This window comes from Microtus ochrogaster, chromosome 10, assembly GCF_000317375.1.
Source record: "Microtus ochrogaster isolate Prairie Vole_2 chromosome 10, MicOch1.0, whole genome shotgun sequence".
NCBI lineage: Eukaryota > Metazoa > Chordata > Mammalia > Rodentia > Cricetidae > Microtus > Microtus ochrogaster.
In genome coordinates, this window is record NC_022016.1 from 85,503,876 (window position 1) to 85,516,800 (window position 12,925).

General features: G+C 51.9%; 1 protein-coding gene across 3 annotated transcripts in view; it reads right to left on the reverse strand.

The window, feature by feature from the left end:
* The window catches only part of Dhrs3 (dehydrogenase/reductase 3), a 33,264-nt gene that overhangs the window by 6,983 nt on the left and 13,356 nt on the right, over window positions 1-12,925 (reverse strand). The window lies entirely within an intron of this gene.

Sequence of the window (12,925 nt, forward strand, 5' to 3'; positions counted from 1 at the left end):
TTATAAAGGCGTTTTCTCAATTGTGGTTCCTTCCCTCAAATGACGCTAGCCTGCGTCACGTTGACATAAAATTAGCTAGCACAGTGGCCAACAAGGAGTTTTTTCTTTTAATTTTATTTTATGTGTGTGTGTCTGTCTGCACACGTGTGTGCCTGTGTGTGTGTATATGCACACGAACGCAGGATACAACAGAGACCAGAAGAAGGCATCAGATCCCCTGGAGCTAGTGTTACAGATTGCCAAGTATGGGTACTAGGAACAGAACTCAGGTCCTCTGGAAGAGCAGCAAGTGCTCTTAACCATGGGGCCATCTTGGGGCCCCAACAAGATTTTAAAAGGGACACCACCTACGCTTAAGTGAGCCAGCTGTTTCTGAGCACACTTATGGCCTATCAGCTAGTGTGTTAAGTTTGTACCTTTCTGATCCATTCCTCCCAGCAGGACACTTCCTGCTAACCCAGGTCTGGCCTTTTCCTTGATTCTTAGAAGGAACAGAAAAGCTTTCTGTATACTATTCTAGAATGTTTTCTGTTAGGGACCAGCTGGCCTCGCCAATTATGTTTAGAGCTGGGATTATTCCCACCAGCCACTAGGAAGGATGGGGCCACATTCTCCTTTTACAGGGCCCTGGATGGCTTCCAGCTCCCTGTGCTCACACTGGGAAGGAAGGATACAAGGAGGGACAGGAGAGAGACAGTAAGACTCCTGCTAAGAAGCAAGGGCTTCCTTACCCAGCAGGGAATGAGTATAGGAGTGACCCAGTGACCTTGACAGGACCTGTAAGTGGGTGCTTAGAGGGGTTGGGCAGGTGTCTGGCTGGTTCATAGGATGCTGGGAATTGACGTTTGGCTGGTCCTCATCCTTGACCTGAAGGAGAATAATACCTCCCCACACAAAGGAGCCCAGGTTTGGGTGTCTGAGGAGTTAGCTGCCCTGAGATGTAGCTTTATGGTAGAGAGGCAGAACTAGGCAACCACGGCATCCAGGAAAATCAGCATAATAGAGGCTAGGCTCCAGCAAGGGTCTGTGTTTTTTTCTTTTTAAAAGATTTTTTAAAAAAGTTTATTTTGTGTATGCCTGTGTGCCTGATGTATGTATGTGCGCGGCACATGAGCCAGTGCCTGTGCAGGCCAGGAGAACGTGTGATCCCATGGAACTTGTTACAGGTGATGGTGAGGCTCCACATGGGTCCTCTGCAAGAGCAGCAAACACTCTTAACTGCTGAGTCATCTCTTTAGCCATAGCTCTGTTGCTTTTCTCTTTAAAATCATCAATGAGGGGCTTGATGTCACTAGGAACCCCTGTGGCTTTCCTAGCACAAATAGGTGTGCAGAGGGTCCCATTTGGAGCCTGGGTGACCCATGCTCTTGCTGGTTCTTTGATGTCTGGAGATGGTCAGGGTTCTAAAGCAATGCTTTGCTCAGAATGTTTGCAACCAGGAACTAGGGAGAGCAGCCCTGTCAACTGGGCTGGAAGATGGCCCCGAAGTGTGTGGGGGGGGGGGTAGCAGTGGGCAGGCTCCTTTAGATGAAGGCCTGTATGTACTGTCTCCTGTGAGCAGGCAAAGACTACAGTCAGGACCCTGGTCCTCTTGAGGTCAATCCTGTATACTGGCAGAGTGGTTCTACCCCTCTCCCTGGTACAATGGCTAAGTGTCTCTGTGAACCTGGCATCTCCAGGGCCCAATTCTGTTCTATTTATTTTAATATCTCAGTGCCTACCAAAGCACACGTTGTCTGTTGGATGAATGAATACATGTTAAGGGCCAAAGTTGGGAGAGTGTGGATGGGTATTAAACTACCTCTCAAGACTGAAAGATTACCCATTCTCTGTGGGTGAGCTCATTGCAGCCCCAGAATCTTCCATATATGAGTCTGTGTGGACCAGTGGGGCCTGAGGTTTCCTAGAGCACTCAACCCAGGAAGGCCGAGCTGAGGGCAGGCCTGTTGGGGCTGGAGCATGCAGACAAGGAGCTAGCCACGGTGCTGGGCAAAGGTGTGCTGCCCGGGGCAGGTGCATCTCCCTGGGCAAATTTCTGTGTCCCGTGTTTGTGTGTCTGTGCCTGTGAGTGCTAGTGCCTCTGAGTCCATCTGAGTGTGCACTTGTGTGTCTGTAAGTGTAAGTATGCATTTGTGTGTCTGGGATGTATGTGTATCTACAAGTTCACACCTGTGGATGTCAGTGTCTGTGAGCATGCTCTATGTGCATGGACCTGTGAACATGCATCTATGACTATGAGCCTGCATCTATGAATAGGTGTCTGTGAGCCTTGCATCTGAACATAGGTATGTTTCTGCGAATGTATGCAATCCACATGCATGTGTCACCAGGTCCTCTCGTGGATGCATATAGGGCACACTGAGGCCACCTGTTCTTATGAGTCAGCCTGCATTTCTGTGGTGATGGTGGCTCCAATGTGGTCTGTGTGAACCAGAGAGAGGGCCTGAAGGCATAGGACTTTCTGGTGAAGCTGCTCTAGTGACAGGCTCCTTCTGGAGCCCCACCTGGCTCTCGGGGAATCTGTGTCCCTGAAGGGTGTGATGCATGCAGAAAGTCTGCTCAAGGCTCTGCCACAGTTCCTTGGGCAACCACAAGTGTTGACAGGTCCTTCCAGGGCCAGAGGAGATGAAGGTGGCATGGAGAAGTGAGGTTTGAGGGAGAGTGGATAGGAGCCTGGGGAAGAGACAGTCCTGGAAGCTGCTTCAGCCTCCTCTTATCCCTGGCTGACCAGCTGGCAGAACCGGGCTAACCTAAACTTATGAAATCAGGACTGGTGTCTCTACCCTCTTGGCTTCCAGTCCTCTGTGAGGAGAGACAATGGGCTTCCCCTCTCAGGTGAGAAGAAGGAGGAGAGAAAGCCTTGGTCCCAGTACGGACTGTCAGTGAGGGCCTGCCTGCCCTGCTTTGCCTTACTGGCGTTTGCTAGACCCAGCAGCTGAAGCCTTTGGGTTAGAGACTTACATCAGGCACTTTCTGTACTTGGGAACTAAAGCTCACTGAACTAAGTCAGATGTCCACAGCCACACCTGACACCTGGTGGGAGATGGAGGTGGGATCCGAACCCAGGGTCTGTTTGCTGCAGGTGCGGCCTTGTGGCATGGCAGCATAGGTCAAGCTTTAAAGACCCAACTCCAAATCCACTCCTGACGGTATCCACTCCTGCCTCCAAAGCTCTCCTTGTGCCTCATCTAACTCGGTGTCTCCACCACAATCTCATCCACCTACCTATTAGGGCTAGAGAGTCTGCTATGGGAAGGGGCTGAGCCCAGCGCTGGGACCTAAGAGAACAAAGGAGACACAGTTCCCACCTCAGGAGCCCATCCCTGTACGGAAGGTTAAGGGATTGAGGAAGCAGCAGTCGCAGAGGGTAAGAGGATAAAGAATAAACAGAGGCATCCAGGGGAAGCCGGGAGCTAGCGGTTCTGTGACTACCCAGAGAGAAGAAACCGCAGCGTGGAGAGGCCAAGCGCTTGTCCGAGGCCATCCACACTGAGTGGCAGAGCTGGTGGTTTGCACATCAGCGCTGTCTGGCTCCAAGCACAGGCGGCCAGTGACCGCTGCTGTTCTCTCTCCTAAATTCAATCCCCAGTCCTACTGAAAGCAAAATCAAACTGTGTTTGTTCCCTCTCAAGGCCCCGAGGGGACTCAGCGCAGGGTTGGTGTCCACTGAGTGTCCCAGAGGCTTGCTCTGCTGGGATTTCCCTAGGGAGGAAGGGCAGACACATCACACCTCACCTTTGACACTCTTCAGTCACTCAAAGACTTTGTGCCTTATGGCCAGGAAAGAAGTTCAGGATTCAGGGTGCAAACAAAAGGGGAGCAGCAAGGAATAACCCAGAAAAACCTATCCCTGACACTCAACAGGTCAAGGGAGCAAGCATCTTCAGAGAGGCCCCAGGGGGAAGGATTGTCCCTGGCTTCTACTCACTTCTTGATGTTTGCTCGTGGGTAAAGTCGCTAATGAACAAAGGTGACTTAATGAAAGCCAGGGGCTGGTGAGATGGCTCGGCTGGTAAAGGTGCTGGCCACCAAGTCTGACGACCTGAGTTCGATCCCTGGGACTCACATGGAGAGAACTGACTACTCCAAGTTGTCCTCTGACTTCCTGACACCCTCTCCCTACCCCCATGTAAAAAAAAAATCAACAACGATATCAACTCAGAAGTTAGGTACACACCTATAATCCCAGTATGAGGGGCAGAGGCAGGAAGATGGCCAGCTCAAGGCCAGCCTGGGCTACCCAGTAGGACCCTGTCTCAAAGTAAGACAGGTAACAATAAGAATAGGAGCAGAACAAAAGGCCTGGCACAAACTCCCCCACCGTAACTCAGCGTTGGTAACCCCTGCCTAGCCTCAGCCCCATCAATACCTCTCCTGGGCCTCCACTCATGATAAAAGTGCTATTTGTCGTCTCTCTCCACCATTTTTCTTTAAAACATCAAGGCTCTTTGCAAACTCCCATCCACCCCGCAGAGCAGAGCCTGAATGGCCCCTTCAGTTCCAAAGCTTCTTTGGCTGTTCCTTCCACCCTTCCTACAACACTGGCCAATCGCTAGTATTAACAGAGCCCTTGCCACGGGCCAGGCCCTGTGCCAAGTAGACAGATATGCCCTCCTTCAGCCTCAAACCTTGTGGGTGGGTATGTTATCCCCCACACTATGTGAGTCTCAAACGGAATAAAAGTGACCAGCCTAGGGTCGTGCGCCTCTCCTGTCTCACAGTTGTGACTCAGAACCCATGCTCCTCCCCGCTAAGGCTAGCCCTTGTTTTGGGCTTCCACTGGCAGACAGAGGAGCGTTTCGACCATTTGGAAGCCCTTTGCCTTGGCTCAGTGTCCCTCAGGGACTCTTCATCATCTTGTGAGTCCGGCACCTTCCAGGCTCAGCTGACCCAGTCACATGGCACTGGTCCATCTAGAAAGGTCTGCTGATCCTAGGACACTGGTATCTCTACTATTGAGCCTTGCCTTTCCTCTCCGGGAGGACAGCCTAGAGATTGGCTATGTGTGTGGTGGGAGTGTGGGGGGGTTGGGCATCCCGCCAGTGACCGGAGCAGGTAGTCTCAGGTCCAAGTCCTTGGGCAGGGAGTTGGGCCCTGCGGCTTAAGGTCAGACTGGCAATGTTGGCCTTGCAGACAGAAGGAAAATGCCCAGGGAGACTCCAAGCATGGTGGGCAGAGTGGCAGACTGGGTGAGGGAGGTTTGGAGTAGGGTGTGGCTTGCCGCCACTCCCAGCATAGCAGACAGGGGATAGGAAGATGCTTATTAAGAACCATGCTAATGACTGGGTAAGAGGGAGCATGGGAGTTTCAGTCTATCATACAGTCAGAGTTAGGGTGGCACTGAACAGAAGGAGACGGGTGCATCCCTGGGGGAGGGACTGTGGTGTCCGAGACATGGACACAGTACTTTGTTTATTTTTTTGTGGTACCAAGAACTGAACTCTAGACTTTGTACATGCTAGGTAAGCAGCATCTTCTACCGGTGAGCTATGATCCTCCATGACCTTTCTCCTTTTCAAAACATTTTATTCTGAGACAGGGTCAAACGTTGGCCAGGCTGGCCTTGAGTTGTCTCTGGAGCCCAGGCAGGCCTCTTTTACATCGGCCTTCCAGGTAGCTTGTGTTACAGGCTTGGGAACAGAGCACACACTCAAAGCTAAAGATGTCAGGCATGGTGGTACATATCTGTAAAATGAGCATCGGGAGGCTGAGGCAGAAGGATCAAGAGATCATGGGCTGCCTGTCTCAAAAACACCTTTTACAATCCTGTGTATTTTTTTTTTTTTAGATCGGGTCTCACATAGCTAAGGCGGTCCTTGAACTCTCTAGGTGGCTAAAAATAACCTTGAACTTCAGATCTTCCTGTCTCTACCTTCCAAGTTCCAAGATTACAGGTGTATATCACCACATCTGGCTACCTACATTTTTGAGCAGTGCTTCATGTAGCCCACCCAGGTCTAAAATCCAATATGGAGCTGAGGATGACCTTGAACTTCTGGTCCTTCTGCTTGGATTTGTGCCAGGATTCCAGGCATGTTATCAGCATGCTCGTTTAATGCAGTACTTGGGAATGAACTCAGGGCTTCATGCATGCTAGCTAAGCACTCAGCCAACTGAGCTATATCCCAGGCTCAACTCTGAGGTATTTCTAAAGAGAGAAAACCCATCTCTTGAATACAGTGGACCCTGGCTCTGGAGTCCCTCTGATTGTGAGCTTGGCAACCCTAGGAAGCCCCATGAGTTGAAGTTTGAGTGCTCCTTTAGGGAAGCTCATTTTGGACCAGCTGGGATTATTATCAACAACACAACAGTAACGGGGCCCTCTTTTTGGAGATTTGCTAGGCCCACAAAACTGGAGGTGTTGATGATTCTGGTGGCCCAAAGTTTTGTTTCCCTTAGACATGGCCTTGCCTGGGTCAGAACTCCAGAACTTAAGTGGTCTCTGGCTCATCTTTTCCCTGACTTGAAAGACATCCTTCAGCTACAACCAGGCAGGCAGGCAGAGACCAGGGTCTAAATTGCCTATCTGCAGGACCTTGGTGGGTAGATTTCCCTAGGAGGCTAGGTTTTTAAGTTGGACTCTGGAAGTTCCTGGGAGTTCTAGGGAGGAGCGCCTGGGTCTGTTAAGAAGGAGGAGGCTTGGAAGACATGTTCTAGGGCCCTCTCTCTGCCTGTCCCAGGTATCCACAGGAGTATCACTTTAATTCAGCATCTGGAACTGTCATCTCTACAAAGACTGATTCAAACACTAACAGGCTTGAAGCTGGCTCTGTTAGGAGGTTCTTTTCCTAGCGACAAGCCCTAGGTGGTTGTCCCATGACTCATCTATTGCCAGTGCTGTCCTGTCACCCTGTTTAGAGGAAAGAGGGCTCCCTTCTTTCCAAATGACAGCCATTCAAAGTGATGATCATGTACCTGTTGGGTTGCCAACCCCCTGAGTCATTCCCCAAGGCTACATGCTCCAGTCCACACTCAACAGGGGACAGACTGGGAGAGAGGTTCAGTTTCTGCATTCAACACTGTGACCAGGGAAGGCAAGATACAGAGCCTCAGATGGTCTTCTCAGCACCACCATTGACAGCTCTGGGTTTTGCAGGGTGTGTGTGTGTGTATGTGTGTGTGTGTGTGTGTGTGTGTGTGTGTGTGTGTGTGGTGAGCGTGCATGTGTGCACTTGTGTGGAGGTCAGAGAGTGATGCTGGGCATCTTCCTCCATCACCCTCCACCCTGAGACAAAGGACTCTCACAGAACCTACAGCTCAGGATTACAGACTTGTGATGCTGGTCCCAGCTTTTTACATGGGTGCCAGGGATCTGAACTCAGATTCTTATGGGAATACAGTCAGCACTTTGCTGACGGAGCCATTTCCTAGGTGGTAGGATCTTTTATAAGAAGTGACATCTGTTTCTGTTGCTATGTTACTGACGATAATACTGGTATTTATTTGACAATACTAATGGCCTCAGGTTTATTACAGGACTCCCATGGCTGACCCAGTTACTGAGGTGACAAAGCGCACCCACAAGTCCCTGACTACAACCTGGAGACCAGGAGCCCTAACACGTGTCCTGTGGCTCTGATAACTCTAGGAAAGGGTCCACAGACATTGCCACATGAGGAACCTGAGGCACAGAGGAGAAGGATCACACAATTTACTCATATGCTACCTGATTCTCAAACCTGTGGCCTTGGCCACTGACTGCCTTGGGGGAACAAAGGGATCCTGTGTTCACCGAACAGCTATCACTAAGCAACGTGTCCGGGTATTACAGCACCCACGTGCCTGTCTGGATGGCCTCCCTGGGAAGGAGGGGCAGCACAGACCTGTATGTGTGTGGCTCCTGCTCCTGCTGGTCAGGTGCAGGGCCAGAGTGACAATCCTCACCTGCTGTAAAGATGCCAGGTCCTGCAGGCTGGACCAAAGGGCCATCAAGTCAGGTGCTCCTATTGGTGGCAGCACTGGCAAAGCAGGTAGGAGGAGGGGTGGCCCCTGCCAGGGCCATCTGTGATCTTCACACAAGTGGGAGGGAGACCACAGCTATTGCTTCTCGAGCTCTTGCCTTGTGCACGGCCCTGTCTTAGGGAGCTTAGATTATATCCTCACAAGAGACCAGGATGAGTGGGAGGATATGTGACCTCCTGGAGTCATGCCCAAGTCCTGACAGCCAAAGCTCACAATTGTGACTTTATTTGCAGATACAACCCAGTCAAGACCCCCAAGGAGAGACTGTCATGGATTAGGGTGGGTCCTAAGTCCTCACTGGAGATGAAAGGGTTGAACAGAGGAATCTATTGGCGGAGTGGGGCCCAGAACTGTGACAGAATATATCTGTAATTTTTGCCTGTCTTATTTATTTTTCCCTTGAGACAAGGTCTCACTCTGTAGCTCAGGCTGGTCCTAAACTTGGCAATCAACCTGCCTCAGCATGTGTCACCACACCAGGCTAAGACCTGTGGTTATAAGTTTCTTAGCTTGTGGTCACTTCTTGTGGCCGTCATAGGTGGGTCCTGTTATCCCCACTCAACAGATGAGCCCCAGAGACCCTGTGTGACATTGAGGCCAGAAAGTCATGGAGTCAGTGTGCTCGGTTACCAGACCAGTCCACCACAATGCTGTTTGCAGATGCCTCCTCTATTCTCCCCAAAGATGCCTCATGGTCCCATATAGGTTCCTATCTCTAACTCTGCACCCAGCCCATCCAAGTTCTTGTCATCCACGCTCTGAATCCAGCCACTCCAGGTCTAGCTTTTCTCTCTCCTCAAGACGACTTGGCCCCAACTGATCCGCTCCCACTTGACCCCTGCTTCAATTAAGATGCAACACAGCAGCCAGAGATCCTTCTAGAACCTCAGCAGGACTTTGTTACTGGGTTTCCCCCCATTCAGTAAAATTCAGCAGTGACCATGTTTGCTCTTTGCCAGCCCTCTCAGGACAATATTAGCTTCCATTTGAATAATCATTCCTCCCCCACCTCAATGTGGCTTTTTTGTGTGCTGTCCTTGAAGGGCATCCTATTTCTCCATTGTTACTCCAGTGCATACCCAAGAGGCCTTCAGGGAGTCAGTACCAATTGATTGACACTTGCCCCAAGCCCCCATTCCTGCCTTATTTGCAACCTCTTGTCTTCTCTCTGAGACAGACGCTCTAAGCTCTCTACGATGGATCTCTCTTGAGACCCTAAAACTGCTGCCTGCCAAGAGGCAGTGTTGAGCTTTGCTCAAAACCAAGTGAGACCTGACTGGGGTCTCCCTACCTCCATCCCCAAACCCCGGTGTCATTCTTACATTGGTTCTGAGTCAGCTGCTCTCTCCAGCTAGAAGAACAAGAGCCCTTACTTCTTTCCGTAAATATCAGTTATGACCACAGACAGCAAAGGGCAAGAGACGGGCTACAGTTCCTGGCAGGAGTCCTATGACCTCTGTCCCAGTTCCTCCAGTTAGACCCTGTGGAACAGAAGGCCAGTGTGTCCTAACGTGCTTGCCAGGTAAGAATGAAGACCAGATTTTGGATTCCCAGAGCCACATGGTGGATCCTCTGCTATCCCAGCACACGAGGCAGAGACTGAGTCTTGCCTAGCTCAGCAAGACTAGTCTAAACAGCAAACCCAGGGTTCAGGGAGAGACCCTGCTTCAGTTCATAAGCTGGAGAATGATTGAGGAAGACACTCAACTTCACACGCACTTACAGGCACATGTTCACACGTCTGAACATACCAACACAGATGTGTGCTTACCACACTACAACCCTCTCAAAACAAAACAAAAGCTCCAGATGACCAGGCAAAACAGGGGCGGCTGAAAGTGTCCCAAGCGGAACACGAGCTTCTCAGGACGGAGAAAGACGGTGGGGAGAAAGTGGTACTGAAGGGGGCAGGTTGCTGGGATACCTGAGGGATGTGAAGGAGGGAACTGTGCAGATGTCCGGAGGAAAGAGGCAGACAGAGCAGCTAATGCATACACAGGCCCCGAGCGGGAAGGAGCTCAGTGTGATGCTGGCATGGTGATGACCAGTGTGTCACAGCCCAATGGCAGATACCAGCCACACTGGGCACTGAATTCTATTTTGAGTGCGATAGCGTGGAGTTTGGTGGCAGTCATACTATGAGCAGGGGCATGACAGTGTCTGGTTTGGATGTTGGAATGAGTTTGGAGTCCCAGAGGGGGAATTTAGGATCCAGGTAGGGTGGGACTAGTCCTGGGGTACACTCAGGTGACTGGGTGCTTGGGAAGGGGGGATGGAGAAGAGGAATCTAGGAGGCTTGCAGGGCTGTCAGAGGAGGGGACATCGGGCTTGCAAAGGGCTGAGAAGGTACAAAAACAAATCTGCCATCCACCGGGGAAAGTGGGCTTTGCTAAGTCTGGGTATCTGGGAAGAAAAAGATCTTGACCAAGTCCCTGGGCTACCTCAGTTTCTGAGGGCACAGTCCTGGTGAAGCGGAGGGGAGGCGGATGCCAGGCTAGCTACCCATTTAGGTTGTAAACACAGTTTCAAGTGATGGCGTGGCCCCTGTCCCTGGTGCCTGACAATGATCATGCTGCTGCCCTGGCTCTGTGTGTTCCATGTAGATAGAGCAAGGCCGGCCAGCAGGCTCACATGACAGAGGCAGTGGCCAGGCACAGCGCTCAGATCACTGGTCTGGCAGGAGGCTCCAGGAAGTCTTTCTGTAAGTGGGGGTGGGGTAAGGTGTGTGTTGGTGAAGGAGGGACAGATGCAGGGGGGCTGGACTGCAGTGCATAGGGACTGGCTGGTGGGGGAGGAGTTAGGGTCCCAGGTTGAATGGGTGGAGGGGAGGCAGGGATGCAATGGGTTAGGCCTAGGGTTGGAGTTCAAAGTGTAGATAGAGGTGAGGTGGGGGGATTCTGGCTGAAGATAGGGACAGGAGTGAGGCGCAGGGGGCTGGGTGCTGGGATCCTGGGAGCATGTGGGAACAGAGTAAGGGGCGAATAGGGGGCTGGGATTAGGATCCCGGGTGCAAGTAGGGGTGGGGTGGTAAAGGAATAGGGGGCTAGGGGGGTCCTGAGTGGAGATTGTGGAGGGGTAGGAGGTGAGTAGGGGACTGGAATGGGGTCTCAGGAGCAGACAGGAAGGAGGGGAGACAGGAAAGGGGGTGCTGGGCTTAGATGGCAAGGGGTTAGAGATAAAAAAGGGGTACAGCTCTTCGGCCACTATGACCTCAGGTTCTTCCCCCAGTAAACAAATGCACTGATGTCACGGGTGCTGCTGACTGGCAGCCGAACCCAGAGCTGCATATGGGCTGCCAGGTAGCCATGCAGCCTGTTAGAGACAAGCAGGCTCACTCCAGCCACAGGTTTGCTCCTTTCTCTTCAGTGAGGGCAGCCCAGCTGCACACACTGACAGACAGGATGCTGCAAAAGTCACCAGACATTGCAACACGCAGCCAGTCTGCTGGCCGCTGGGTGAACCATGCGCCACCCACCCACCTCAGCCGCAGGCACCCGGCCAGCTGGAGGGCTTGCCTCCTATGGAGCATCCCCAGGACTGGCAGCTTCCACCATCTGGAGTCAGCTTCCTCTGCAGGGGAATCCCGGACCCCCGCACCTCCCTCAAGGGACCTCCAAACTCAGGGGGCAGGGCCTTAGGTCTGCTCTGGTCTTCGTCCAGTGAGTTGGGAAGTGTCTACTGTGGCTCTTGGTGTCTGTGGTGGCTCTGGACTTCACAAGAGCTCATGGAGACAGACGCAATAGTCTCTAGGTATAACGGTATGCCAAACAGAATGGTACCTACTGTCCCCGGTCAGTTGGCTTAGTCCAGAGGGTTTCCCGGGCTGCAGTTCCTTGGGCATGCTGCCTTTTGGGTGGGAAGCTGTCTGGTCAGGGCCCCCAGGAATCTAGTCAGGAGCAGATTTGCTATGTGAGTGGATGAGTCACTTAGGGTCCCTGGGCCCCACTACTTCCAGCTGGCTTTCTTGGACCAGGAAAGGTCAAAAGTGCAAGAAAATGCTTTCTGGATCAGGATGGCTGTGAGCAGTCAGAGATGTTGGGCCTGCCTGGGGACACCCTGGAGCCACAGAGAGCCCAGGGGATGTGTTGTCCCTGATAGCCCTCAAACTTGGCTTCTAGTTTATAAGGAGGAGCTTGGGCTTTGTCCCCTTAGAGGTAAACAGTTCTCTGGGCCCCAGAAACCCCTGCACTGACTCCCTTAGCGGGTCATGGGACTCACACCTATCCTGCTTGGTGGAGGGCAGAAAGCCTTGAAGTGGCTCCAGATCCCTGGTGGTGGGGGTGGGAGGTGGGGCAGAGGTTGACGCTGGAATGTGCCCCGTGGCTCTCTATTTTTTGAGACAAAGTCTTGTCACTGAACATGGATGTCACAGTTCTGGCTCGGCTGGCTGGCCACCAGGATCTGAGATCCACCTGTCTCCTCTCTCTGGTACTGGGGTGGCAGCGCTCATAGCATCGATGGTTTTCATATGAGTATCTGAACTCAAGGTCCTTAGGCTGGCATAGCAAGCACTTCACCCACCAAGCTATGCCCCAGCCCCATGACACCTGATAGCAATCACCCCTGGAATATGGCAAGGCACAGTCTTTTGTTTTGATTGGCTTGGTCTTTACATCCCTCCCCTTCCACTGTACAACTTTATTGTCTTTACAACACCTGATTACTACGTGGACGACAAAAGTTAGGATGTGCTGCCCCTCCCCCAACCCCCGGCTAAGAAGTCAGGCATTTGGGGGTAGCACGTGAGTGATGAATGGGCATCACGTTGCCATCTTTGTCAGCAACGATAAAGCCGCTAATTACCACCAGGACCAGCCACACAATAAGAAGACCTTTGGCCAAACAACCACGAAAGAATTTAATCATGGACTTGGGAGGCAGAGGCAGGTGGATCTCTGTGAGTTCGAGACCAGCCTGGTCTACAAGAGCTAGTTCCAGGACAGGCTTCAAAACCACAGAGAAA